Below are 6,088 nucleotides of genomic sequence, written 5' to 3' on the forward strand. Positions count from 1 at the left end.
ATAGGGAAGTGCATGCTGGGACGTGTAGTCTGTCACCTAACGCCCCCGCTCCGATAGCTGTGGAGCAATGCATGCTGGGATATGTATTGTCAGTCTGGGTCCTACTGGGTTCTAAATTAGAGCGTGCTAGAGACTCTGATTTTATGGGGGTGAGAGCTGGTGGTGCCTGCTGCATTCTGGACTTGTATCTAGCTGCCACGAAGGTCCTTCAGGGAAGATTTTAGGTAGCCCTGTCCTAAGGGTTTCTCTACAGTGGATGACTGGTACCTGGGTACCCTGACATACAAGAGCAAAGCACCATACCACATTGTGATCATGTGGGCAGGTTGCAAGGACACAAATTCGCATATTGCATCTATTCATCAAGATGATGCAACAGCTTCTGGGGGCCCTGTACTGCCCTAAACATGTGTTTCAGAAGCCATTAAATTTGCACAGGCTGCGCTGGCAAGAGCCACATGGAATAACAAATACACATGCAAACTAGAGCATGTGAAGCACAGTTCTCCAGCAGTTTATCTTCATCTCTTGCAATTCCTTCAACATGCTCTCTCCTGGCGCTTAAAACTAGTATTTGTGAAGGCACAAGAAGCAGCTATGAATAAGCCATAAAATGACTTGCGGGTCATGTGACTTTGCTTATTTTCTTCACTTGAGGATGTGAGCTAAGTCTCTCTCAAGTGGGGCTGGACCTATCATCCCTTAAAGGGCCAATGACCTTATAACGGGTAGTATCCCCATTTTACAGAATCATAAATAAGACTAGAAGGGGCTATAGTGGTGCTCTAAACTGACCTCCTGTATGCCAGAGGACTTCCCTGAATTAATTCCTGTTTGAACTAAAGCATCTTAGAAAAACATCCACTCTTGATTTAAAAATTGGCAGAGATGGAGAATCCACCATGACCCTTTGTAAATTGTTCCAATGGTTAATTACCCTCACTGCTAAAAATCTGCAAGTCCAGAATTTCTCTAGCTTCAACTTCCAGCCATTTAATCTTGTTCTACATTTGTCTGCTGGATTGAACAACCCATTATCAATTTTTTTTGCTCACTATGGTAATTATAGACCAGTGGTTCTCTAACTATTGTGTTGGTAACCCCTTCTATATAGCAAGCCTCTGAGTGCGATCCCCCTTAAATATATAAAAAGGTGTTTTTAATTTTGAACACTATTAGAAATACTGGAGGCAAAGCAGAGTTTGGGGTGGAGGCTAACAACTGGTGACCCTCAAGTAATAACCTCGCAAGCCCCAGAGGCATTGCAACCCCCAGTTTGAGAGAACGCCTGTTATAGACTTATCAACTCACCCCATAACCTTCACTTTGTTATCCTCAGAGAGGAGTGGAAGCACAGATATTAAGATCAAAATTGTCCACTAATTTAGGGTGCCCATTACGAGAGGCCTAGGATCTGATTTTTCAGAGTACCATCTCACTGGGCTCTTTATCCCATCTGTTCTACTCCTTTCCCTCCCCACAGTCCAGCTCTTGTTTCTTCTGCGTGAGCTAGGCAGCTTCTTCCTCTTCAGTGCTTGGATGCCAAAAAGGGAGGGGGGTGTCATTGAGAGCACAGGAGACAGGTTCCATGCTCTTAGCTGGTGCCCAGCCCCACCCCAGCCCGGACCACTAATCATAGGGAAAGTTCATCTTCACCCCTGTAACCCTTGGCTGAAATATGTTCAGTGGGGATGGCATATGTGTACCTTGGGCAGCATTACCAGCTGCAAGTGTTGGGTGGACAGAATGTTTGGAGATGATAGCTATGGCCCTACCAAATTTACAGCTGTGAAAAACACATCATGGACTGACTGTGAATGGGGTCTTTTTTATACTTTTACCTTATACTGTACTCTTTTATACTGTAGGGTAAACATAGATACAAGTACACAGTGTTTCTCGGACTGGGGGACTCAAGCCTATTGAAAAGGGGTCACAGTATTGCCACTCTTACTTCCGTGCTGCCTTCAGAGCTGGGTGGCTGGAGAGCAGCAGCTGGTGGAAATGGCTAGGAATTCAGCTCTGAATCCTGCACTGCTCCTGGTAGCCATGCTGCCTTCAGAGCTCAGCAGCCACTGTGCTCCAGCTACCTAGTTTTGAAGTCAGCACTGAAGTAATGGTGGCAATACTATAACTCCCCCTCCCCCCCACAAACACACAGACGCAAGCTTTGCAACCCCCTTTTGTGTAGGACTACAGTTTGAGAAATGCTGACTTAAGGGCTTTATATGTTTGTATTTTGCAATTTTTCAAATAAATATTCATGCTGTTACAATTCTGAAATTTTAGATTTAAATATGTGCAATTGTGAAATTCAAGATTTTTTTAAAATACTAACCATGACATTTATGAAAATGGACTGTGAATTTGGTAGGGCCTAATTATAGCTAGTGAAATGTAAGAAGCTTATGGTGAGCAAGTATGAACTGAGATTTTTCAAAGGCTTGCAAATTGGGGCAGATTTGGGGGGAGGAGGGGGGACAACAAGAGGCACTTCCCTGACACACATTTCAAGTTCTTGCTCCAAAGCACAGGGACTAGAGCCGTTCAAAGAGCCACTAGAATTTAACATGGACAAAACATGTATTTCCATAGCCTCATTCTTGGAAATGGCTGAACGGTTTTGACTGAAATTGAAAAAAGAAAAACTCACCCTGGGGAAGCATCCGACATGGAAAATTTCATCCCAAACCTTGTAAGTCCAAGCAACTGAAAAGTCTTATAAGGGGAAGAGTTGGGCTACCTTAATTGTAGGCGCTTCTACTGACCATACTTATAATTAAGGCTACAGAATCCAGCGGGGAGGCGGGGGGGCTGGAGCTGTCAGCTACAGGAACTCTGCAGCTGCCAGCACTGGAGCTCTGGGCTGTAGTGGGCCCCCCCCCCACACACACACACACACAGCTCCCAGCCCCGCAGGCAGTAGGGAGCCTGCCAGGTGCCTGCCCGGAGCTCCAAGCCGCCAGAACTGAGCCACAGCAGGGGCCCATGCAGGTCCAAGATGCCACAGGTGGTCCCCTGAGCTCCCAGTCATTGTGGGCAGCAAGTGGCCCCCAGAGCTCCCAGCCATGCTGGCAGGAGGACCCCAGTGTGCCAAGCAATGGCAGGGAGATGCCAGAGCTCCGAGCTGGGCGGGACTCCAGCAACTCCCAGCCACGAGTCCTGGAGTTCCGGGCCTCTATGGGCAGCTCCCAGCCGCTGTGAGCGGCAGCAGTGGTGGGTGCTGACCCTCCAACTCCTCATTTTGTTGGGTTATTTTAGTAAAAGTCAGACAGGTCATGGGCTCCTGTGAATTTTTGTTTATTGCCCATGACCTATGATTTACTAAAAATTACCATAACAAAATCTTAGCCTTACTTATAATATATTGTAAACCAGTACTAAGTTTCTATTCTGCATTGCTTTGGTATTGATTGATCTACGCCACTCACTCAAAACTCAATGTCGGGCACAATGATTTTCTGACAGAGAAACTTAGGGCCAGGGACATGATGAATGCTAACACAAAGCATGTAAATGAAGGGATGTTTGCAAATTTATAATAGCACTGAAGCTAATCAATGTTCTACATCCATTAAGATAAACTGGAATTGATAAAGTAGAGATTACAGCCTACCATCCCCTTTTTAAGTAGGGCTCAATTTCAAGGAGGAGCTCTCCATAAATGTGGATGACTTATTATGAGCTTGTACCTGTAATAAGGAAAACACGATAGGCACTTTCAAATGTTCCACAGGAAGCCAATGGAAGAGTATTACAGAGTAAACAAGGAGACCAAGTGTGGCCAACCTATAAGTGGGTGCCCAAAGTGTGGGTGCAGTGGAGCAAAGGCTACAAGAACTTCCACAACTTACAGCCGCTTTGAAAGGGGCACATTTGTAAAACTTGCAGCCTCCTGAAACAACTTCCTCCTTGGCCCACAAACCACCCTATGAGCGGCAGAGAAAGGTAGGGAGGAAGAGGGGCCATGACCCTACCTATCCCACTTCCAGCAAACCCAGAGACAAGAAGAAAGACAGTGAATTATGCACTTTGGCAAAGAGATGAACACAGAATTAAAGGTGGCTTGAAAAGGGTAGGGAAAGAGAGGGAAGAACATAATTATGCTCTTATAAAAGCAGCCTGAGAGGAGGATTTTGAAAGCTCTGTGCTTTATAACCTTAGGTACAAGAGGAAGATGAAGCCATGTGTGTTGGGGTGGGGAGAGTGTTTTGTTTTTTGCTAGCAGACTCAATGAGAGTGGGAGCTCTCAATGTACCGTAGTGGTTTAACCTTTCATGGAGCTCTTCTCTCAAGTATTTGTTAAGTTTGTTATAAATCTTAGAAAGTTTGACTAAAAATCTCTTCCCCTTTGAATGGTTTGAACCCCTTTATAACTGGGGATTTGCCCTACTGTGCAGCCAAGGGTTCCACTGCAGTGGCTAATAAGGCTGGGGATAGGGCCACCCTTGCTGTTTCAGGGTTTTTGCCAAGATTTTCCTGGCTTGTGCCATCATTCTGTGACTTTTCACAGCATTAACCATGACAAATCTCATGGTGACAGTAACACATATAAAGCAGAGAAGATGAAGGATTATTTCCTTAGATCTGTCTAATCCCCTCCCTCACTTTGAGCTGAAACGCATAGTGCAAGAGGGATGAATCGACTAGTTTGCTGGGCATGTCAAAAATTAAAAGCAGTAAAATACAGTACAAGACAGTCAGATGGTCTAGAACAGGGGTTCTCAAACTTCATTGCATCGTGACCCCTTTCTGATAACAAAAATTACTATGTGACCCCAGGAGGGGGGACAGAAGCCTGAGCCTAACCAAGCAAGGGGGGCTAAAGCCCGAGCTCCACCACCCCGGGTGGGCAAGCCAGACAAAGCTGAAGCCCACAGGCTTCAGCCCTGACTGGGGGGCCTGTAACCTGAGCCCAGCCACCCAGGACTGAAAATCTTAGGCTTCAGTCCTGGGCGATGGGGCTCGGGCTTTGACCCCAGGCCCCAGCAAGTCTAACACTAGCCCTGGCGACCCTATTAAAATTTGGAGTCCCGACCCACAGTTTGAGAACTGCTGGTCTAGAACCCAGGCAACTTCAGCAGAGATGCTCAGGCAGACTTACGTGGGAAGTATAGTTTCTCCAATTCCAGCGACGCTTTATGTCCAAACAAGTAGTATTTTTTAAAACTCGGAATCTCACGTACTGAACACTTACGAGCTGCCTTTCAGCTTTAGATCTATTCTTCCTGAGAGCCTGCAGATATTAGAAGACATCGCTAAGCAAATTCTAACATGAGTGTTGGTCATATTACTCCCTAACTGGACAGGTGATCCTGTGAAAGTGAAACATTTACAATCTCACAGGATTGGTTAAGGAATAGCTGAAGTGGCTTTTTTTAACAGGAAGAGCCAGACATGCCTCAAATTGGTGCTGTGGAGGACCACCTTTGAGCCAGCTCTACAGACCAAAAAAAGAGCACCTGATGCATTATTAGGGATGGCCTGTTTGTTTCTATATTACCATAGTACATTCTTCCTGGGTTGTGCATGTTTAGAGAGTCAGAAGAGGGCAAGTGAAAAGAATGGAGATAAATTGGTTCCAGACAGCAAATTCTGATTTATATATTTATTTAAAATAGTCAGATGACTATTTTGCATTGTCTTAGATCACTTGCACACTATTGGATTTGGAACTATACAGTGACAAAAACAGAACACACAAATGTGTTTTGCCAAAAGGTTAGACACTTCATTAGCAGTAATATTTTGTTCTAGTTTCTCTCCTCATTCTTGATTAACTGTACACATTTTAAGTTCTAATAAAAATATTAAAAATAGTAACAAGAATCATTATATAGTTTATTTGCTCTTACAACTAAACCTTTGATGAGACACCATAGAAGACCCAAAATTTAGATTGTATTTGGGAAAAGGAATGTTTTATAAAACCTAAATACCCTATTTTAAAGTGTCAGTAACAACTGCTAGGATTAAAGTATTCCCCTACAGCAGTTAAAATCTGAACATTACAGCACTGAGCTAGTAAATAAGAATCAGGAATCCAGAATGGCTTATCTTGTTTTTCCACTATCCAACATTAAAATGC

The sequence above is a fragment of the Malaclemys terrapin genome, chromosome 1 (assembly GCF_027887155.1).
Source record: "Malaclemys terrapin pileata isolate rMalTer1 chromosome 1, rMalTer1.hap1, whole genome shotgun sequence".
Lineage (NCBI taxonomy): Eukaryota > Metazoa > Chordata > Testudines > Emydidae > Malaclemys > Malaclemys terrapin.